This window comes from Passer domesticus, chromosome 13 (assembly GCF_036417665.1).
Source record: "Passer domesticus isolate bPasDom1 chromosome 13, bPasDom1.hap1, whole genome shotgun sequence".
NCBI classification, from domain to species: domain Eukaryota; kingdom Metazoa; phylum Chordata; class Aves; order Passeriformes; family Passeridae; genus Passer; species Passer domesticus.
This window is the reverse complement of record NC_087486.1, coordinates 19,974,670-19,998,297: the sequence shown is the minus strand read 5'-3', so window position 1 is coordinate 19,998,297 and position 23,628 is coordinate 19,974,670. Positions and strand designations below refer to the sequence as shown.

At 51.9% G+C, this 23,628-nt stretch overlaps 1 long non-coding RNA gene across 1 annotated transcript in view; it reads left to right on the top strand.

Moving 5' to 3' along the window:
• The first annotated feature begins 17,931 nt into the window (after positions 1–17,931).
• Positions 17,932–23,628, top strand: part of LOC135279940 (uncharacterized) — a 143,255-nt gene continuing 137,558 nt past the window's right edge. Inside the window, exon 1 of the long non-coding RNA XR_010347080.1 lies at positions 17,932–18,122. This is a non-coding gene — a long non-coding RNA (uncharacterized LOC135279940). The remainder of the gene's footprint in view (positions 18,123–23,628) is intronic.

The following is a 23,628-nucleotide window of genomic DNA, read 5'->3' as shown; positions in this document are numbered from 1 at the left end:
AGTGCCATTCCAGGGAGAAAGCAGCCTGCTTGAGCAGGCTGCAGCCACGTGGCAATGGATGGTGTGGGACAGGAAGCCCACTGCGAGATTTTGCTGTCTCTTGCAGACTGCCAGAGACATTGTGGAGGAGATGGAAGTGGACATGGTGCAGGATGAGGAAGAAAGGATGGAGGTGGATGTGGAAGAGCTGGTGGAGGAGATGGAAGTAGACGTGGAGGACGACATCGAGGAGATGGAAGTTGACGAGAACAATGAGGAGGAGCCCATGGTCCTTGGATGAAGATGGAGCCCCACAAGTAAGAAGGGCAGATGCTCCCCATGCCCTGCCCACAGACACAGTGGCTGCCCTGACGCCAGGCTGGGGCTGGGCTGGATGGCCCCGCTCAGGGACACGCTGCCCGCAGGGGGCCTGGATTGTGCTGCCACAAGCACCAGCCCTGGCCTGCCCTGCACTTGCCTGGGGCCACAGCAGCCCTGCCAGCCCTGTCCCAGCTCCTGGGGCCCTGATCCCAGCCCAGCTGGGCTCAGTGCTGGCAGCAGACTCCAACTTTGCTTCTTCCTTTCTTCCAGGACTGATGGAGAAGATGGCTGTAGATATTACGGCGGTGTATATATGTTTGAAATAGTAGAAGATTTCTGTAAATATGTTCACCTTAGTACTTCACTGTAAATATGTTTTGAAGATTGTTAGTCCCTAGGATCCCATGTAAATAAATCTCTAGATTGTTATTGTTGTTGTTGTTATTATAAGGATTGTTTTAATGAAAGGCGTTCTGTAAACCCTAGAGTTTGCCAATCTTTGGCAAATAAATACTGCTTCTTTTTAAAACCTCACTTCTCTTTGTCATTCCTTAGGGCACAGGAAGCATTTGCACACTTGGGATTTCCACTTGTTCCGGGATCCCGGGGCTGGAGCTCCCTGGAGCTGCTGCCACGGCCACCCCACGGCTGGGGGTCCCTGTGCACAGGGGGTCCCACTGACACCACTGCTGCCGCTGGCCACTGCTGCTGCTCCTGGGCTGGGGCACAGTGGCGTCCCCAAGAGCTGAGCTGCCACCAGCACAGAGGGGGCTCTCACTGCAGTTATCCCTGCAGCCATGCCACCAAAGCAAGGCAGGAAACTTTCAGCCACCCGTCCTGCTGCAGCCACAGGCACTCCTGGCTCCAGAGCCGCCATCAGGCCACAGGGATGCAAAATCCACCTTCCCGCTCTCAAGGCCATGGCAGCCTTGGCAACTCTGGCACCTGCATCTGGGCTGCTGCAGGGGCTGATATTTAAGGCTTGCAGCCTCCAAAGGCTCCGGGCTCTGCTTCCCAGCCTGCCCTGCACTGCCCTGGCTCTGCATTGCTCAAGAGACAAAAGCCAAGCCAGGGGACCCTCATCCTGCCCAAACTGCTGAATTGACTGCACTCGTTAGGACCTTCTCCACTTTCAAAGAACCTATTCATTTGATCACTGATTCGTCAGATATCTATGGCCTAGTGCAGCAGGCCGAAAATTCCATTTTCAAAGACATTTCTAACCCCAACTAGAGCATTTGCTTTCCCCTTTCATTTCTCTTTTGTCCCACAGACAACACCCACACTATATCATGCACACAAGATCTTATACCACCCTTCCTGCATTTATAGTAGGCAATGCTAAAGCAGATGCCCCAGCAATAGTTGTCCAAATCTCCCTAGGGAATGGTTTTGACCAGGCTAGGACCCGCCACCATTTCTACCATCCAAACATTCCTGCACCGCTCAGCATCTTGAAAATTACCCAAGATCAGGCAAGATCCATGGCAAACACCTGCCCAAGTTGTCAGCAACATGCATTTGCTTCTGTCACAGCTGCACTCAATCCAAGAGGACTAAAGACTCTCCAGAACGGGCAATCACACATCACACACCAAGCCCCTTTTGGGAGACTAAAATACAACCCCGTCTCAATCCACACCGACAACGCTGCGGTTTTCGCCTCTGCCCATGCTGGTGAGAAATCAAAAGATGCTGTAAAACGGTCCTTTTTAGCCTATTCCACCTTCCCAGTTCCACGGGAAATTAAAACTGATCATGGTCCTGCTTATACCTCCCACTGATTCCAACCATTTTCTGACCAGTGGGCTGCAAAACATTTCACAGCCATACCACACTCTGCCACAGGACACTCCATAGTGCAGAGGGCCCACTCTTCCATCCAAAGGATCCTTGATCAACAGAGACAGGGAGTCCACATATTATCTCCCATTGAGACACTGGCCAAGGCCCTTGATGTGCTCAACTTTTTCAACACCTCATTTATGGAGCCAACTCCCCCAGTCACCAGGCCTTTTGCATTTCATGTGACTGCAGCCCAGTTAAAAGAAAAGCCGCCTGTGTTGATCAAAGACCCTGAATCCAAAGAAATTATGGGCCCTTTATCATTCATTACTTGGGGGAGAGGATACGCTTGTGTCTCTACAGCAGCAGGCCCAACATGGATCCCAGCAAAAAACATCAAACCCTTCTGCCAATGGCCAGGCAAACACCAGAGCCACCATCAGAAGAACAGAATGAAAGCCTAAGAGAGACAGCAGCAGCCTGGAAAAGAAGAAGAAGAAGGACAGAAGAAGATCTCCTAAGCAGCGTGGACCACACAGACCAACACCAAGAGAGCTCAGACACCACTAAGCGGGATATATCACTTAACATTTGGAAAAACTATATTGTAGCATTTATATTTGATTCTTCTAAGAAGCTGAGTTCAAACCATTGCCTTACAGAAGAGGAAGTTTAGTGGGACCAGAATTTAAGTTTCACATTGCAATCTCTCTATCTCTTTACTTTCAGGCCACCCAAGCCTCCACCCACTACTAAATTAGCTAAAGTCAAAGCATGCTGTCCTTTGTTGCCGCTGCAGCAGGCAGCCGCAAGCAGCAAAGCTCCTCACTATGCCACGTGCCTTCAGCTGGCTGCTTCCACAGCCAAGCCACAATTTCTTGCCCATGGCCACGCTTGTCAACCTCTTCTCACATAGGGACTCAGTATACCAGAGCGTCCAGCTGCTCAAAGACCAAATCAACAAGATCCAGACAAAAGGCAACAACGACTGGCTCACTGGACTTTTGAAAGACTGGGGCATGAAAGGCTGGCTTTCACCTTTACTTAAGACTGTTTTGTGGACTTTGTTTCTCGTATTCATTGTGTTGCTTATTCTATCCAGTTTTGCTCAACGCTTGCAAAAGTCCATGGCAGAAGCCTTCATTCTTGAAAACAAAAAGGGGGCACTTGTGGAGGCCCAGGGGCCTCTCATTGCAACTGTAATACCTTAGGGCAAAGGGGACCAAGGTGAAACAGAGAAACCCCTCTGAATGCAGGGCTCTCACCCATGGCCACTTGCAGCCTCTTGCAATCTGCAGCTTTTCTTGCTATCACCCGCTTCAACTGCCATTTTTTCCTTATATCGACTCTCCAGAGAATGTTCTTCCCTCTCTTCTCCCCTGCTGGTCCTGGCTTTGCCCCTTCTCCCCCCCCCATATGAAACCCTCAGTCCCCAGCCTCATTTTCTCTCTGGCCCTGGACCCTCTTCATGGCCATGCACAGTGTTTGGAGTTGCACACAAAGACCCGTCTCTGGCCTCCTTCATCAGCACTTGAAGCAAGTGTGCTCCGGGCTCTGGCAGTGCAGCTCGCTCACACGGGCTCACTGTGGACACGCCGCAATCACACAGTCATTGAGTGCACCAGAGAACCTGGCCTCTAATAAAAGGCATGAATCCCACAGCCCACCCAAACCAATGCCTTGCATGTCTCTACTTTTTCCTTCTTCTCTCATCTCTCATGTCACTTTCCCCATTTCCTCTCTCTGGCAGCTTGGCTTCTCTCTCTCCTGGCTGCAGCTTCAGCCACATGTGTGACCCTGCAGGAACAGGCTGACCCACAGGGAAGTGGGAGAGGACTCGTTGTCAGCAACTGAAGTGACAGAACAAGGGGGAATGGGATGAAACTGCAAGAGCTGGAATCCATTTGATGATGGGAAGAAGTTCTTTCCTGTCAGGGTGCTTGTCCCTGACACTGGGACCAGTGCAGAGAGGCTGTGCATACCCCATGGCCACCAACATCCAAGGCCAGCTTGGACAGGGGCCGAGACAACCTGCTGTGCTGGCAGCTTGCTCAGCTAGGAACCAGATGATCTTTAGGGTCCCTTCCAAGCCAAACCATTCAAGGATTTCATCATTCCACCATGCCCATCTCCCAGTGTGGAGCGGCCCTGAAACTTCTGTGACATCACAGCTCCCACAGTGTTCCAGGTGGAACGTCCAGCACCTGGAAACCAGCAGAGCAGACACTCTGCCTGCTGCCAGTGGTCAGTTGGCACTCGCTCTGATCTCTGCCCATCAGTACTGAGCTGTTGCTGCCGCCTGGGCTTTTCGTGCTGCCTGCTCTGGAGCGCCAATCCCAGCAGGATGAGCACTGCTGCTCCAGTGGAGGTACAGTGCCATTCCAGGGAGAAAGCAGCCTGCTTGAGCAGGCTGCAGCCACGTGGCAATGGATGGTGTGGGACAGGAAGCCCACTGCGAGATTTTGCTGTCTCTTGCAGACTGCCAGAGACATTGTGGAGGAGATGGAAGTGGACATGGTGCAGGATGAGGAAGAAAGGATGGAGGTGGATGTGGAAGAGCTGGTGGAGGAGATGGAAGTAGACGTGGAGGACGACATCGAGGAGATGGAAGTTGACGAGAACAATGAGGAGGAGCCCATGGTCCTTGGATGAAGATGGAGCCCCACAAGTAAGACGGGCAGATGCTCCCCATGCCCTGCCCACAGACACAGTGGCTGCCCTGACGCCAGGCTGGGGCTGGGCTGGATGGCCCCGCTCAGGGACACGCTGCCCGCAGGGGGCCTGGATTGTGCTGCCACAAGCACCAGCCCTGGCCTGCCCTGCACTTGCCTGGGGCCACAGCAGCCCTGCCAGCCCTGTCCCAGCTCCTGGGGCCCTGATCCCAGCCCAGCTGGGCTCAGTGCTGGCAGCAGACTCCAACTTTGCTTCTTCCTTTCTTCCAGGACTGATGGAGAAGATGGCTGTAGATATTACGGCGGTGTATATATGTTTGAAATAGTAGAAGATTTCTGTAAATATGTTCACCTTAGTACTTCACTGTAAATATGTTTTGAAGATTGTTAGTCCCTAGGATCCCATGTAAATAAATCTCTAGATTGTTATTGTTGTTGTTGTTATTATAAGGATTGTTTTAATGAAAGGCGTTCTGTAAACCCTAGAGTTTGCCAATCTTTGGCAAATAAATACTGCTTCTTTTTAAAACCTCACTTCTCTTTGTCATTCCTTAGGGCACAGGAAGCATTTGCACACTTGGGATTTCCACTTGTTCCGGGATCCCGGGGCTGGAGCTCCCTGGAGCTGCTGCCACGGCCACCCCACGGCTGGGGGTCCCTGTGCACAGGGGGTCCCACTGACACCACTGCTGCCGCTGGCCACTGCTGCTGCTCCTGGGCTGGGGCACAGTGGCGTCCCCAAGAGCTGAGCTGCCACCAGCACAGAGGGGGCTCTCACTGCAGTTATCCCTGCAGCCATGCCACCAAAGCAAGGCAGGAAACTTTCAGCCACCCTTCCTGCTGCAGCCACAGCCACTCCTGGCTCCAGAACTGCCATCAGCCCACAGGGATGCAAAATCCACCTTCCCGCTCTCAAGGCCTTGACAGCCTTGGCAACTGTGGCACCTGCATCTGGGCTGCTGCAGGGGATGATGTTTAAGGCTTGCAGCCTCCAAAGGCTCCGGGCTCTGCTTCCGGGCCTGCTCTGCACTACCCTGGGTATGCATTGCTCAAGAGACAAAAGCCAAGCCACGGGACCCTCATCCTGCCCAAATTGCTGAATCGACTGCACTCGTTAGGACCTTCTCTGCTTTCAAAGAACCTATTCATTTGATCACTGATTCGTCAGATATCTATGGCCTAGTGCAGCAGGCCGAAAATTCCATTTTCAAAGACATTTCTAACCCCAACTAGAGCATTTGCTTCCCCCTTTCATTTCTCTTTTGTCCCACAGACAACACCCACACTATATCATGCACACAAGATCTCATACCACCCTTCCTGCATTTATAGTAGGCAATGCTAAAGCAGATGCCCCAGCAATGGTTGTCCAAATCTCCCTAGGGAATGGTTTTGACCAGGCTAGGACCCGCCACCACTTCTACCATCCAAACATTCCTGCACCGCTCAGCATCTTGAAAATTACCCAAGATCAGGCAAGATCCATGGCAAGCACCTGCCCAAATTGTCAGCAACATGCCTTTGCTTCTGTCACAGCTGCACTCAATCCAAGAGGACTAAAGACTCTCCAGAACGGGCAATCACACATCACACACCAAGCCCCTTTTGGGAGACTAAAATACAACCCCGTCTCAATCCACACCGACAACGCTGCGGTTTTCGCCTCTGCCCATGCTGGTGAGAAATCAAAAGATGCTGTAAAACGGTCCTTTTTAGCCTATTCCACCTTCCCAGTTCCATGGGAAATTAAAACTGATCATGGTCCTGCTTATACCTCCCACTGATTCCAACCATTTTCTGACCAGTGGGCTGCAAAACATTTCACAGCCATACCACACTCTGCCACAGGACACTCCATAGTGCAGAGGGCCCACTCTTCCATCCAAAGGATCCTTGATCAACAGAGACAGGGAGTCCACATATTATCTCCCATTGAGACACTGGCCAAGGCCCTTGATGTGCTCAACTTTTTCAACACCTCATTTATGGAGCCAACTCCCCCAGTCACCAGGCCTTTTGCATTTCATGTGACTGCAGCCCAGTTAAAAGAAAAGCCGCCTGTGTTGATCAAAGACCCTGAATCCAAAGAAATTATGGGCCCTTTATCATTCATTACTTGGGGGAGAGGATACGCTTGTGTCTCTACAGCAGCAGGCCCAACATGGATCCCAGCAAAAAACATCAAACCCTTCTGCCAATGGCCAGGCAAACACCAGAGCCACCATCAGAAGAACAGAATGAAAGCCTAAGAGAGACAGCAGCAGCCTGGAAAAGAAGAAGAAGAAGGACAGAAGAAGATCTCCTAAGCAGCGTGGACCACACAGACCAACACCAAGAGAGCTCAGACACCACTAAGCGGGATATATCACTTAACATTTGGAAAAACTATATTGTAGCATTTATATTTGATTCTTCTAAGAAGCTGAGTTCAAACCATTGCCTTACAGAAGAGGAAGTTTAGTGGGACAAGAATTTAAGTTTCACATTGCAATCTCTCTATCTCTTTACTTTCAGGCCACCCAAGCCTCCACCCACTACTAAATTAGCTAAAGTCAAAGCATGCTGTCCTTTGTTGCCGCTGCAGCAGGCAGCCGCAAGCAGCAAAGCTCCTCACTATGCCACGTGCCTTCAGCTGGCTGCTTCCACAGCCAAGCCACAATTTCTTGCCCATGGCCACGCTTGTCAACCTCTTCTCACATAGGGACTCAGTATACCTGAGCGTCCAGCTGCTCAAAGACCAAATCAACAAGATCCAGACAAAAGGCAACAACGACTGGCTCACTGGACTTTTGAAAGACTGGGGCATGAAAGGCTGGCTTTCACCTTTACTTAAGACTGTTTTGTGGACTTTGTTTCTCGTATTCATTGTGTTGCTTATTCTATCCAGTTTTGCTCAACGCTTGCAAAAGTCCATGGCAGAAGCCTTCATTCTTGAAAACAAAAAGGGGGCACTTGTGGAGGCCCAGGGGCCTCTCATTGCAACTGTAATACCTTAGGGCAAAGGGGACCAAGGTGAAACAGAGAAACCCCTCTGAATGCAGGGCTCTCACCCATGGCCACTTGCAGCCTCTTGCAATCTGCAGCTTTTCTTGCTATCACCCACTTCAACTGCCATTTTTTCCTTATATCGACTCTCCAGAGAATGTTCTTCCCTCTCTTCTCCCCTGCTGGTCCTGGCTTTGCCCCTTCTCCCCCCCCCATATGAAACCCTCAGTCCCCAGCCTCATTTTCTCTCTGGCCCTGGACCCTCTTCATGGCCATGCACAGTGTTTGGAGTTGCACACAAAGACCCGTCTCTGGCCTCCTTCATCAGCACTTGAAGCAAGTGTGCTCCGGGCTCTGGCAGTGCAGCTCGCTCACACGGGCTCACTGTGGACACGCCGCAATCACACAGTCATTGAGTGCACCAGAGAACCTGGCCTCTAATAAAAGGCATGAATCCCACAGCCCACCCAAACCAATGCCTTGCATGTCTCTACTTTTTCCTTCTTCTCTCATCTCTCATGTCACTTTCCCCATTTCCTCTCTCTGGCAGCTTGGCTTCTCTCTCTCCTGGCTGCAGCTTCAGCCACATGTGTGACCCTGCAGGAACAGGCTGACCCACAGGGAAGTGGGAGAGGACTCGTTGTCAGCAACTGAAGTGACAGAACAAGGGGGAATGGGATGAAACTGCAAGAGCTGGAATCCATTTGATGATGGGAAGAAGTTCTTTCCTGTAGGGTGCTTGTCCCTGACACTGGGACCAGTGCAGAGAGGCTGTGCATACCCCATGGCCACCAACATCCAAGGCCAGCTTGGACAGGGGCCGAGACAACCTGCTGTGCTGGCAGCTTGCTCAGCTAGGAACCAGATGATCTTTAGGGTCCCTTCCAAGCCAAACCATTCAAGGATTTCATCATTCCACCATGCCCATCTCCCAGTGTGGAGCGGCCCTGAAACTTCTGTGACATCACAGCTCCCACAGTGTTCCAGGTGGAACGTCCAGCACCTGGAAACCAGCAGAGCAGACACTCTGCCTGCTGCCAGTGGTCAGTTGGCACTCGCTCTGATCTCTGCCCATCAGTACTGAGCTGTTGCTGCCGCCTGGGCTTTTCGTGCTGCCTGCTCTGGAGCGCCAATCCCAGCAGGATGAGCACTGCTGTGCCAGTGGAGGTACAGTGCCATTCCAGGGAGAAAGCAGCCTGCTTGAGCAGGCTGCAGCCACGTGGCAATGGATGGTGTGGGACAGGAAGCCCACTGCGAGATTTTGCTGTCTCTTGCAGACTGCCAGAGACATTGTGGAGGAGATGGAAGTGGACATGGTGCAGGATGAGGAAGAAAGGATGGAGGTGGATGTGGAAGAGCTGGTGGAGGAGATGGAAGTAGACGTGGAGGATGACATCGAGGAGATGGAAGTTGACGAGAACAATGAGGAGGAGCCCATGGTCCTTGGATGAAGATGGAGCCCCACAAGTAAGAAGGGCAGATGCTCCCCATGCCCTGCCCACAGACACAGTGGCTGCCCTGACGCCAGGCTGGGGCTGGGCTGGATGGCCCCGCTCAGGGACACGCTGCCCGCAGGGGGCCTGGATTGTGCTGCCACAAGCACCAGCCCTGGCCTGCCCTGCACTTGCCTGGGGCCACAGCAGCCCTGCCAGCCCTGTCCCAGCTCCTGGGGCCCTGATCCCAGCCCAGCTGGGCTCAGTGCTGGCAGCAGACTCCAACTTTGCTTCTTCCTTTCTTCCAGGACTGATGGAGAAGATGGCTGTAGATATTACGGCGGTGTAGATATGTTTGAAATAGTAGAAGATTTCTGTAAATATGTTCACCTTAGTACTTCACTGTAAATATGTTTTGAAGATTGTTAGTCCCTAGGATCCCATGTAAATAAATCTCTAGATTGTTATTGTTGTTGTTGTTATTATAAGGATTGTTTTAATGAAAGGCGTTCTGTAAACCCTAGAGTTTGCCAATCTTTGGCAAATAAATACTGCTTCTTTTTAAAACCTCACTTCTCTTTGTCATTCCTTAGGGCACAGGAAGCATTTGCACACTTGGGATTTCCACTTGTTCCGGGATCCCGGGGCTGGAGCTCCCTGGAGCTGCTGCCACGGCCACCCCACGGCTGGGGGTCCCTGTGCACAGGGGGTCCCACTGACACCACTGCTGCCGCTGGCCACTGCTGCTGCTCCTGGGCTGGGGCACAGTGGCGTCCCCAAGAGCTGAGCTGCCACCAGCACAGAGGGGGCTCTCACTGCAGTTATCCCTGCAGCCATGCCACCAAAGCAAGGCAGGAAACTTTCAGCCACCCGTCCTGCTGCAGCCACAGGCACTCCTGGCTCCAGAGCCGCCATCAGGCCACAGGGATGCAAAATCCACCTTCCCGCTCTCAAGGCCATGGCAGCCTTGGCAACTCTGGCACCTGCATCTGGGCTGCTGCAGGGGCTGATATTTAAGGCTTGCAGCCTCCAAAGGCTCCGGGCTCTGCTTCCCAGCCTGCCCTGCACTGCCCTGGCTCTGCATTGCTCAAGAGACAAAAGCCAAGCCAGGGGATCCTCATCCTGCCCAAACTGCTGAATTGACTGCACTCGTTAGGACCTTCTCCACTTTCAAAGAACCTATTCATTTGATCACTGATTCGTCAGATATCTATGGCCTAGTGCAGCAGGCCGAAAATTCCATTTTCAAAGACATTTCTAACCCCAACTAGAGCATTTGCTTTCCCCTTTCATTTCTCTTTTGTCCCACAGACAACACCCACACTATATCATGCACACAAGATCTTATACCACCCTTCCTGCATTTATAGTAGGCAATGCTAAAGCAGATGCCCCAGCAATGGTTGTCCAAATCTCCCTAGGGAATGGTTTTGACCAGGCTAGGACCCGCCACCATTTCTACCATCCAAACATTCCTGCACCGCTCAGCATCTTGAAAATTACCCAAGATCAGGCAAGATCCATGGCAAACACCTGCCCAAGTTGTCAGCAACATGCATTTGCTTCTGTCACAGCTGCACTCAATCCAAGAGGACTAAAGACTCTCCAGAACGGGCAATCACACATCACACACCAAGCCCCTTTTGGGAGACTAAAATACAACCCCGTCTCAATCCACACCGACAACGCTGCGGTTTTCGCCTCTGCCCATGCTGGTGAGAAATCAAAAGATGCTGTAAAACGGTCCTTTTTAGCCTATTCCACCTTCCCAGTTCCATGGGAAATTAAAACTGATCATGGTCCTGCTTATACCTCCCACTGATTCCAACCATTTTCTGACCAGTGGGCTGCAAAACATTTCACAGCCATACCACACTCTGCCACAGGACACTCCATAGTGCAGAGGGCCCACTCTTCCATCCAAAGGATCCTTGATCAACAGAGACAGGGAGTCCACATATTATCTCCCATTGAGACACTGGCCAAGGCCCTTGATGTGCTCAACTTTTTCAACACCTCATTTATGGAGCCAACTCCCCCAGTCACCAGGCCTTTTGCATTTCATGTGACTGCAGCCCAGTTAAAAGAAAAGCCGCCTGTGTTGATCAAAGACCCTGAATCCAAAGAAATTATGGGCCCTTTATCATTCATTACTTGGGGGAGAGGATACGCTTGTGTCTCTACAGCAGCAGGCCCAACATGGATCCCAGCAAAAAACATCAAACCCTTCTGCCAATGGCCAGGCAAACACCAGAGCCACCATCAGAAGAACAGAATGAAAGCCTAAGAGAGACAGCAGCAGCCTGGAAAAGAAGAAGAAGAAGGACAGAAGAAGATCTCCTAAGCAGCGTGGACCACACAGACCAACACCAAGAGAGCTCAGACACCACTAAGCGGGATATATCACTTAACATTTGGAAAAACTATATTGTAGCATTTATATTTGATTCTTCTAAGAAGCTGAGTTCAAACCATTGCCTTACAGAAGAGGAAGTTTAGTGGGACCAGAATTTAAGTTTCACATTGCAATCTCTCTATCTCTTTACTTTCAGGCCACCCAAGCCTCCACCCACTACTAAATTAGCTAAAGTCAAAGCATGCTGTCCTTTGTTGCCGCTGCAGCAGGCAGCCGCAAGCAGCAAAGCTCCTCACTATGCCACGTGCCTTCAGCTGGCTGCTTCCACAGCCAAGCCACAATTTCTTGCCCATGGCCACGCTTGTCAACCTCTTCTCACATAGGGACTCAGTATACCAGAGCGTCCAGCTGCTCAAAGACCAAATCAACAAGATCCAGACAAAAGGCAACAACGACTGGCTCACTGGACTTTTGAAAGACTGGGGCATGAAAGGCTGGCTTTCACCTTTACTTAAGACTGTTTTGTGGACTTTGTTTCTCGTATTCATTGTGTTGCTTATTCTATCCAGTTTTGCTCAACGCTTGCAAAAGTCCATGGCAGAAGCCTTCATTCTTGAAAACAAAAAGGGGGCACTTGTGGAGGCCCAGGGGCCTCTCATTGCAACTGTAATACCTTAGGGCAAAGGGGACCAAGGTGAAACAGAGAAACCCCTCTGAATGCAGGGCTCTCACCCATGGCCACTTGCAGCCTCTTGCAATCTGCAGCTTTTCTTGCTATCACCCACTTCAACTGCCATTTTTTCCTTATATCGACTCTCCAGAGAATGTTCTTCCCTCTCTTCTCCCCTGCTGGTCCTGGCTTTGCCCCTTCTCCCCCCCCCATATGAAACCCTCAGTCCCCAGCCTCATTTTCTCTCTGGCCCTGGACCCTCTTCATGGCCATGCACAGTGTTTGGAGTTGCACACAAAGACCCGTCTCTGGCCTCCTTCATCAGCACTTGAAGCAAGTGTGCTCCGGGCTCTGGCAGTGCAGCTCGCTCACACGGGCTCACTGTGGACACGCCGCAATCACACAGTCATTGAGTGCACCAGAGAACCTGGCCTCTAATAAAAGGCATGAATCCCACAGCCCACCCAAACCAATGCCTTGCATGTCTCTACTTTTTCCTTCTTCTCTCATCTCTCATGTCACTTTCCCCATTTCCTCTCTCTGGCAGCTTGGCTTCTCTCTCTCCTGGCTGCAGCTTCAGCCACATGTGTGACCCTGCAGGAACAGGCTGACCCACAGGGAAGTGGGAGAGGACTCGTTGTCAGCAACTGAAGTGACAGAACAAGGGGGAATGGGATGAAACTGCAAGAGCTGGAATCCATTTGATGATGGGAAGAAGTTCTTTCCTGTCAGGGTGCTTGTCCCTGACACTGGGACCAGTGCAGAGAGGCTGTGCATACCCCATGGCCACCAACATCCAAGGCCAGCTTGGACAGGGGCCGAGACAACCTGCTGTGCTGGCAGCTTGCTCAGCTAGGAACCAGATGATCTTTAGGGTCCCTTCCAAGCCAAACCATTCAAGGATTTCATCATTCCACCATGCCCATCTCCCAGTGTGGAGCGGCCCTGAAACTTCTGTGACATCACAGCTCCCACAGTGTTCCAGGTGGAACGTCCAGCACCTGGAAACCAGCAGAGCAGACACTCTGCCTGCTGCCAGTGGTCAGTTGGCACTCGCTCTGATCTCTGCCCATCAGTACTGAGCTGTTGCTGCCGCCTGGGCTTTTCGTGCTGCCTGCTCTGGAGCGCCAATCCCAGCAGGATGAGCACTGCTGCTCCAGTGGAGGTACAGTGCCATTCCAGGGAGAAAGCAGCCTGCTTGAGCAGGCTGCAGCCACGTGGCAATGGATGGTGTGGGACAGGAAGCCCACTGCGAGATTTTGCTGTCTCTTGCAGACTGCCAGAGACATTGTGGAGGAGATGGAAGTGGACATGGTGCAGGATGAGGAAGAAAGGATGGAGGTGGATGTGGAAGAGCTGGTGGAGGAGATGGAAGTAGACGTGGAGGACGACATCGAGGAGATGGAAGTTGACGAGAACAATGAGGAGGAGCCCATGGTCCTTGGATGAAGATGGAGCCCCACAAGTAAGACAGGCAGATGCTCCCCATGCCCTGCCCACAGACACAGTGGCTGCCCTGACGCCAGGCTGGGGCTGGGCTGGATGGCCCCGCTCAGGGACACGCTGCCCGCAGGGGGCCTGGATTGTGCTGCCACAAGCACCAGCCCTGGCCTGCCCTGCACTTGCCTGGGGCCACAGCAGCCCTGCCAGCCCTGTCCCAGCTCCTGGGGCCCTGATCCCAGCCCAGCTGGGCTCAGTGCTGGCAGCAGACTCCAACTTTGCTTCTTCCTTTCTTCCAGGACTGATGGAGAAGATGGCTGTAGATATTACGGCGGTGTATATATGTTTGAAATAGTAGAAGATTTCTGTAAATATGTTCACCTTAGTACTTCACTGTAAATATGTTTTGAAGATTGTTAGTCCCTAGGATCCCATGTAAATAAATCTCTAGATTGTTATTGTTGTTGTTGTTATTATAAGGATTGTTTTAATGAAAGGCGTTCTGTAAACCCTAGAGTTTGCCAATCTTTGGCAAATAAATACTGCTTCTTTTTAAAACCTCACTTCTCTTTGTCATTCCTTAGGGCACAGGAAGCATTTGCACACTTGGGATTTCCACTTGTTCCGGGATCCCGGGGCTGGAGCTCCCTGGAGCTGCTGCCACGGCCACCCCACGGCTGGGGGTCCCTGTGCACAGGGGGTCCCACTGACACCACTGCTGCCGCTGGCCACTGCTGCTGCTCCTGGGCTGGGGCACAGTGGCGTCCCCAAGAGCTGAGCTGCCACCAGCACAGAGGGGGCTCTCACTGCAGTTATCCCTGCAGCCATGCCACCAAAGCAAGGCAGGAAACTTTCAGCCACCCGTCCTGCTGCAGCCACAGGCACTCCTGGATCCAGAGCCGCCATCAGGCCACAGGGATGCAAAATCCACCTTCCCGCTCTCAAGGCCATGGCAGCCTTGGCAACTCTGGCACCTGCATCTGGGCTGCTGCAGGGGCTGATATTTAAGGCTTGCAGCCTCCAAAGGCTCCGGGCTCTGCTTCCCAGCCTGCCCTGCACTGCCCTGGCTCTGCATTGCTCAAGAGACAAAAGCCAAGCCAGGGGATCCTCATCCTGCCCAAACTGCTGAATTGACTGCACTCGTTAGGACCTTCTCCACTTTCAAAGAACCTATTCATTTGATCACTGATTCGTCAGATATCTATGGCCTAGTGCAGCAGGCCGAAAATTCCATTTTCAAAGACATTTCTAACCCCAACTAGAGCATTTGCTTTCCCCTTTCATTTCTCTTTTGTCCCACAGACAACACCCACACTATATCATGCACACAAGATCTTATACCACCCTTCCTGCATTTATAGTAGGCAATGCTAAAGCAGATGCCCCAGCAATGGTTGTCCAAATCTCCCTAGGGAATGGTTTTGACCAGGCTAGGACCCGCCACCATTTCTACCATCCAAACATTCCTGCACCGCTCAGCATCTTGAAAATTACCCAAGATCAGGCAAGATCCATGGCAAACACCTGCCCAAGTTGTCAGCAACATGCATTTGCTTCTGTCACAGCTGCACTCAATCCAAGAGGACTAAAGACTCTCCAGAACGGGCAATCACACATCACACACCAAGCCCCTTTTGGGAGACTAAAATACAACCCCGTCTCAATCCACACCGACAACGCTGCGGTTTTCGCCTCTGCCCATGCTGGTGAGAAATCAAAAGATGCTGTAAAACGGTCCTTTTTAGCCTATTCCACCTTCCCAGTTCCATGGGAAATTAAAACTGATCATGGTCCTGCTTATACCTCCCACTGATTCCAACCATTTTCTGACCAGTGGGCTGCAAAACATTTCACAGCCATACCACACTCTGCCACAGGACACTCCATAGTGCAGAGGGCCCACTCTTCCATCCAAAGGATCCTTGATCAACAGAGACAGGGAGTCCACATATTATCTCCCATTGAGACACTGGCCAAGGCCCTTGATGTGCTCAACTTTTTCAACACCTCATTTATGGAGCCAACTCCCCCAGTCACCAGGCCTTTTGCATTTCATGTGACTGCAGCCCAGTTAAAAGAAAAGCCGCCTGTGTTGATCAAAGACCCTGAATCCAAAGAAATTATGGGCCCTTTATCATTCATTACTTGGGGGAGAGGATACGCTTGTGTCTCTACAGCAGCAGGCCCAACATGGATCCCAGCAAAAAACATCAAACCCTTCTGCCAATGGCCAGGCAAACACCAGAGCCACCATCAGAAGAACAGAATGAAAGCCTAAGAGAGACAGCAGCAGCCTGGAAAAGAAGAAGAAGAAGGACAGAAGAAGATCTCCTAAGCAGCGTGGACCACACAGACCAACACCAAGAGAGCTCAGACACCACTAAGCGGGATATATCACTTAACATTTGGAAAAACTATATTGTAGCATTTATATTTGATTCTTCTAAGAAGCTGAGTTCAAACCATTGCCTTACAGAAGAGGAAGTTTAGTGGGACCAGAATTTAAGTTTCACATTGCAATCTCTCTATCTCTTTACTTTCAGGCCACCCAAGCCTCCACCCACTACTAAATTAGCTAAAGTCAAAGCATGCTGTCCTTTGTTGCCGCTGCAGCAGGCAGCCGCAAGCAGCAAAGCTCCTCACTATGCCACGTGCCTTCAGCTGGCTGCTTCCACAGCCAAGCCACAATTTCTTGCCCATGGCCACGCTTGTCAACCTCTTCTCACATAGGGACTCAGTATACCAGAGCGTCCAGCTGCTCAAAGACCAAATCAACAAGATCCAGACAAAAGGCAACAACGACTGGCTCACTGGACTTTTGAAAGACTGGGGCATGAAAGGCTGGCTTTCACCTTTACTTAAGACTGTTTTGTGGACTTTGTTTCTCGTATTCATTGTGTTGCTTATTCTATCCAGTTTTGCTCAACGCTTGCAAAAGTCCATGGCAGAAGCCTTCATTCTTGAAAACAAAAAGGGGGCACTTGTGGAGGCCCAGGGGCCTCTCATTGCAACTGTAATACCTTAGGGCAAAGGGGACCAAGGTGAAACAGAGAAACCCCTCTGAATGCAGGGCTCTCACCCATGGCCACTTGCAGCCTCTTGCAATCTGCAGCTTTTCTTGCTATCACCCACTTCAACTGCCATTTTTTCCTTATATCGACTCTCCAGAGAATGTTCTTCCCTCTCTTCTCCCCTGCTGGTCCTGGCTTTGCCCCTTCTCCCCCCCCCATATGAAACCCTCAGTCCCCAGCCTCATTTTCTCTCTGGCCCTGGACCCTCTTCATGGCCATGCACAGTGTTTGGAGTTGCACACAAAGACCCGTCTCTGGCCTCCTTCATCAGCACTTGAAGCAAGTGTGCTCCGGGCTCTGGCAGTGCAGCTCGCTCACACGGGCTCACTGTGGACACGCCGCAATCACACAGTCATTGAGTGCACCAGAGAACCTGGCCTCTAATAAAAGGCATGAATCCCACAGCCCACCCAAACCAATGCCTTGCATGTCTCTACTTTTTCCTTCTTCTCTCATCTCTCATGTCACTTTCCCCATTTCCTCTCTCTGGCAGCTTGGCTTCTCTCTCTCCTGGCTGCAGCTTCAGCCACATGTGTGACCCTGCAGGAACAGGCTGACCCACAGGGAAGTGGGAGAGGACTCGTTGTCAGCAACTGAAGTGACAGAACAAGGGGGAATGGGATGAAACTGCAAGAGCTGGAATCCATTTGATGATGGGAAGAAGTTCTTTCCTGTAGGGTGCTTGTCCCTGACACTGGGACCAGTGCAGAGAGGCTGTGCATACCCCATGGCCACCAACATCCAAGGCCAGCTTGGACAGGGGCCGAGACAACCTGCTGTGCTGGCAGCTTGCTCAGCTAGGAACCAGATGATCTTTAGGGTCCCTTCCAAGCCAAACCATTCAAGGATTTCATCATTCCACCATGCCCATCTCCCAGTGTGGAGCGGCCCTGAAACTTCTGTGACATCACAGCTCCCACAGTGTTCCAGGTGGAACGTCCAGCACCTGGAAACCAGCAGAGCAGACACTCTGCCTGCTGCCAGTGGTCAGTTGGCACTCGCTCTGATCTCTGCCCATCAGTACTGAGCTGTTGCTGCCGCCTGGGCTTTTCGTGCTGCCTGCTCTGGAGCGCCAATCCCAGCAGGATGAGCACTGCTGTGCCAGTGGAGGTACAGTGCCATTCCAGGGAGAAAGCAGCCTGCTTGAGCAGGCTGCAGCCACGTGGCAATGGATGGTGTGGGACAGGAAGCCCACTGCGAGATTTTGCTGTCTCTTGCAGACTGCCAGAGACATTGTGGAGGAGATGGAAGTGGACATGGTGCAGGATGAGGAAGAAAGGATGGAGGTGGATGTGGAAGAGCTGGTGGAGGAGATGGAAGTAGACGTGGAGGATGACATCGAGGAGATGGAAGTTGACGAGAACAATGAGGAGGAGCCCATGGTCCTTGGATGAAGATGGAGCCCCACAAGTAAGAAGGGCAGATGCTCCCCATGCCCTGCCCACAGACACAGTGGCTGCCCTGACGCCAGGCTGGGGCTGGGCTGGATGGCCCCGCTCAGGGACACGCTGCCCGCAGGGGGCCTGGATTGTGCTGCCACAAGCACCAGCCCTGGCCTGCCCTGCACTTGCCTGGGGCCACAGCAGCCCTGCCAGCCCTGTCCCAGCTCCTGGGGCCCTGATCCCAGCCCAGCTGGGCTCAGTGCTGGCAGCAGTCTCCAACTTTGCTTCTTCCTTTCTTCCAGGACTGATGGAGAAGATGGCTGTAGATATTACGGCGGTGTATATATGTTTGAAATAGTAGAAGATTTCTGTAAATATGTTCACCTTAGTACTTCACTGTAAATATGTTTTGAAGATTGTTAGTCCCTAGGATCCCATGTAAATAAATCTCTAGATTGTTATTGTTGTTGTTGTTATTATAAGGATTGTTTTAATGAAAGGCGTTCTGTAAACCCTAGAGTTTGCCAATCTTTGGCAAATAAATACTGCTTCTTTTTAAAACCTCACTTCTCTTTGTCATTCCTTAGGGCACAGGAAGCATTTGCACACTTGGGATTTCCACTTGTTCCGGGATCCCGGGGCTGGAGCTCCCTGGAGCTGCTGCCACGGCCACCCCACGGCTGGGGGTCCCTGTGCACAGGGGGTCCCACTGACACCACTGCTGCCGCTGGCCACTGCTGCTGCTCCTGGGCTGGGGCACAGTGGCGTCCCCAAGAGCTGAGCTGCCACCAGCACAGAGGGGGCTCTCACTGCAGTTATCCCTGCAGCCATGCCACCAAAGCAAGGCAGGAAACTTTCAGCCACCCGTCCTGCTGCAGCCACAGGCACTCCTGGCTCCAGAGCCGCCATCAGGCCACAGGGATGCAAAATCCACCTTCCCGCTCTCAAGGCCATGGCAGCCTTGGCAACTCTGGCACCTGCATCTGGGCTGCTGCAGGGGCTGATATTTAAGGCTTGCAGCCTCCAAAGGCTCCAGGCTCTGCTTCCCAGCCTGCCCTGCACTGCCCTGGCTCTGCATTGCTCAAGAGACAAAAGCCAAGCCAGGGGATCCTCATCCTGCCCAAACTGCTGAATTGACTGCACTCGTTAGGACCTTCTCCACTTTCAAAGAACCTATTCATTTGATCACTGATTCGTCAGATATCTATGGCCTAGTGCAGCAGGCCGAAAATTCCATTTTCAAAGACATTTCTAACCCCAACTAGAGCATTTGCTTTCCCCTTTCATTTCTCTTTTGTCCCACAGACAACACCCACACTATATCATGCACACAAGATCTTATACCACCCTTCCTGCATTTATAGTAGGCAATGCTAAAGCAGATGCCCCAGCAATGGTTGTCCAAATCTCCCTAGGGAATGGTTTTGACCAGGCTAGGACCCGCCACCATTTCTACCATCCAAACATTCCTGCACCGCTCAGCATCTTGAAAATTACCCAAGATCAGGCAAGATCCATGGCAAACACCTGCCCAAGTTGTCAGCAACATGCATTTGCTTCTGTCACAGCTGCACTCAATCCAAGAGGACTAAAGACTCTCCAGAACGGGCAATCACACATCACACACCAAGCCCCTTTTGGGAGACTAAAATACAACCCCGTCTCAATCCACACCGACAACGCTGCGGTTTTCGCCTCTGCCCATGCTGGTGAGAAATCAAAAGATGCTGTAAAACGGTCCTTTTTAGCCTATTCCACCTTCCCAGTTCCATGGGAAATTAAAACTGATCATGGTCCTGCTTATACCTCCCACTGATTCCAACCATTTTCTGACCAGTGGGCTGCAAAACATTTCACAGCCATACCACACTCTGCCACAGGACACTCCATAGTGCAGAGGGCCCACTCTTCCATCCAAAGGATCCTTGATCAACAGAGACAGGGAGTCCACATATTATCTCCCATTGAGACACTGGCCAAGGCCCTTGATGTGCTCAACTTTTTCAACACCTCATTTATGGAGCCAACTCCCCCAGTCACCAGGCCTTTTGCATTTCATGTGACTGCAGCCCAGTTAAAAGAAAAGCCGCCTGTGTTGATCAAAGACCCTGAATCCAAAGAAATTATGGGCCCTTTATCATTCATTACTTGGGGGAGAGGATACGCTTGTGTCTCTACAGCAGCAGGCCCAACATGGATCCCAGCAAAAAACATCAAACCCTTCTGCCAATGGCCAGGCAAACACCAGAGCCACCATCAGAAGAACAGAATGAAAGCCTAAGAGAGACAGCAGCAGCCTGGAAAAGAAGAAGAAGAAGGACAGAAGAAGATCTCCTAAGCAGCGTGGACCACACAGACCAACACCAAGAGAGCTCAGACACCACTAAGCGGGATATATCACTTAACATTTGGAAAAACTATATTGTAGCATTTATATTTGATTCTTCTAAGAAGCTGAGTTCAAACCATTGCCTTACAGAAGAGGAAGTTTAGTGGGACCAGAATTTAAGTTTCACATTGCAATCTCTCTATCTCTTTACTTTCAGGCCACCCAAGCCTCCACCCACTACTAAATTAGCTAAAGTCAAAGCATGCTGTCCTTTGTTGCCGCTGCAGCAGGCAGCCGCAAGCAGCAAAGCTCCTCACTATGCCACGTGCCTTCAGCTGGCTGCTTCCACAGCCAAGCCACAATTTCTTGCCCATGGCCACGCTTGTCAACCTCTTCTCACATAGGGACTCAGTATACCAGAGCGTCCAGCTGCTCAAAGACCAAATCAACAAGATCCAGACAAAAGGCAACAACGACTGGCTCACTGGACTTTTGAAAGACTGGGGCATGAAAGGCTGGCTTTCACCTTTACTTAAGACTGTTTTGTGGACTTTGTTTCTCGTATTCATTGTGTTGCTTATTCTATCCAGTTTTGCTCAACGCTTGCAAAAGTCCATGGCAGAAGCCTTCATTCTTGAAAACAAAAAGGGGGCACTTGTGGAGGCCCAGGGGCCTCTCATTGCAACTGTAATACCTTAGGGCAAAGGGGACCAAGGTGAAACAGAGAAACCCCTCTGAATGCAGGGCTCTCACCCATGGCCACTTGCAGCCTCTTGCAATCTGCAGCTTTTCTTGCTATCACCCACTTCAACTGCCATTTTTTCCTTATATCGACTCTCCAGAGAATGTTCTTCCCTCTCTTCTCCCCTGCTGGTCCTGGCTTTGCCCCTTCTCCCCCCCCCATATGAAACCCTCAGTCCCCAGCCTCATTTTCTCTCTGGCCCTGGACCCTCTTCATGGCCATGCACAGTGTTTGGAGTTGCACACAAAGACCCGTCTCTGGCCTCCTTCATCAGCACTTGAAGCAAGTGTGCTCCGGGCTCTGGCAGTGCAGCTCGCTCACACGGGCTCACTGTGGACACGCCGCAATCACACAGTCATTGAGTGCACCAGAGAACCTGGCCTCTAATAAAAGGCATGAATCCCACAGCCCACCCAAACCAATGCCTTGCATGTCTCTACTTTTTCCTTCTTCTCTCATCTCTCATGTCACTTTCCCCATTTCCTCTCTCTGGCAGCTTGGCTTCTCTCTCTCCTGGCTGCAGCTTCAGCCACATGTGTGACCCTGCAGGAACAGGCTGACCCACAGGGAAGTGGGAGAGGACTCGTTGTCAGCAACTGAAGTGACAGAACAAGGGGGAATGGGATGAAACTGCAAGAGCTGGAATCCATTTGATGATGGGAAGAAGTTCTTTCCTGTCAGGGTGCTTGTCCCTGACACTGGGACCAGTGCAGAGAGGCTGTGCATACCCCATGGCCACCAACATCCAAGGCCAGCTTGGACAGGGGCCGAGACAACCTGCTGTGCTGGCAGCTTGCTCAGCTAGGAACCAGATGATCTTTAGGGTCCCTTCCAAGCCAAACCATTCAAGGATTTCATCATTCCACCATGCCCATCTCCCAGTGTGGAGCGGCCCTGAAACTTCTGTGACATCACAGCTCCCACAGTGTTCCAGGTGGAACGTCCAGCACCTGGAAACCAGCAGAGCAGACACTCTGCCTGCTGCCAGTGGTCAGTTGGCACTCGCTCTGATCTCTGCCCATCAGTACTGAGCTGTTGCTGCCGCCTGGGCTTTTCGTGCTGCCTGCTCTGGAGCGCCAATCCCAGCAGGATGAGCACTGCTGCTCCAGTGGAGGTACAGTGCCATTCCAGGGAGAAAGCAGCCTGCTTGAGCAGGCTGCAGCCACGTGGCAATGGATGGTGTGGGACAGGAAGCCCACTGCGAGATTTTGCTGTCTCTTGCAGACTGCCAGAGACATTGTGGAGGAGATGGAAGTGGACATGGTGCAGGATGAGGAAGAAAGGATGGAGGTGGATGTGGAAGAGCTGGTGGAGGAGATGGAAGTAGACGTGGAGGACGACATCGAGGAGATGGAAGTTGACGAGAACAATGAGGAGGAGCCCATGGTCCTTGGATGAAGATGGAGCCCCACAAGTAAGACAGGCAGATGCTCCCCATGCCCTGCCCACAGACACAGTGGCTGCCCTGACGCCAGGCTGGGGCTGGGCTGGATGGCCCCGCTCAGGGACACGCTGCCCGCAGGGGGCCTGGATTGTGCTGCCACAAGCACCAGCCCTGGCCTGCCCTGCACTTGCCTGGGGCCACAGCAGCCCTGCCAGCCCTGTCCCAGCTCCTGGGGCCCTGATCCCAGCCCAGCTGGGCTCAGTGCTGGCAGCAGACTCCAACTTTGCTTCTTCCTTTCTTCCAGGACTGATGGAGAAGATGGCTGTAGATATTACGGCGGTGTATATATGTTTGAAATAGTAGAAGATTTCTGTAAATATGTTCACCTTAGTACTTCACTGTAAATATGTTTTGAAGATTGTTAGTCCCTAGGATCCCATGTAAATAAATCTCTAGATTGTTATTGTTGTTGTTGTTATTATAAGGATTGTTTTAATGAAAGGCGTTCTGTAAACCCTAGAGTTTGCCAATCTTTGGCAAATAAATACTGCTTCTTTTTAAAACCTCACTTCTCTTTGTCATTCCTTAGGGCACAGGAAGCATTTGCACACTTGGGATTTCCACTTGTTCCGGGATCCCGGGGCTGGAGCTCCCTGGAGCTGCTGCCACGGCCACCCCACGGCTGGGGGTCCCTGTGCACAGGGGGTCCCACTGACACCACTGCTGCCGCTGGCCACTGCTGCTGCTCCTGGGCTGGGGCACAGTGGCGTCCCCAAGAGCTGAGCTGCCACCAGCACAGAGGGGGCTCTCACTGCAGTTATCCCTGCAGCCATGCCACCAAAGCAAGGCAGGAAACTTTCAGCCACCCGTCCTGCTGCAGCCACAGGCACTCCTGGATCCAGAGCCGCCATCAGGCCACAGGGATGCAAAATCCACCTTCCCGCTCTCAAGGCCATGGCAGCCTTGGCAACTCTGGCACCTGCATCTGGGCTGCTGCAGGGGCTGATATTTAAGGCTTGCAGCCTCCAAAGGCTCCGGGCTCTGCTTCCCAGCCTGCCCTGCACTGCCCTGGCTCTGCA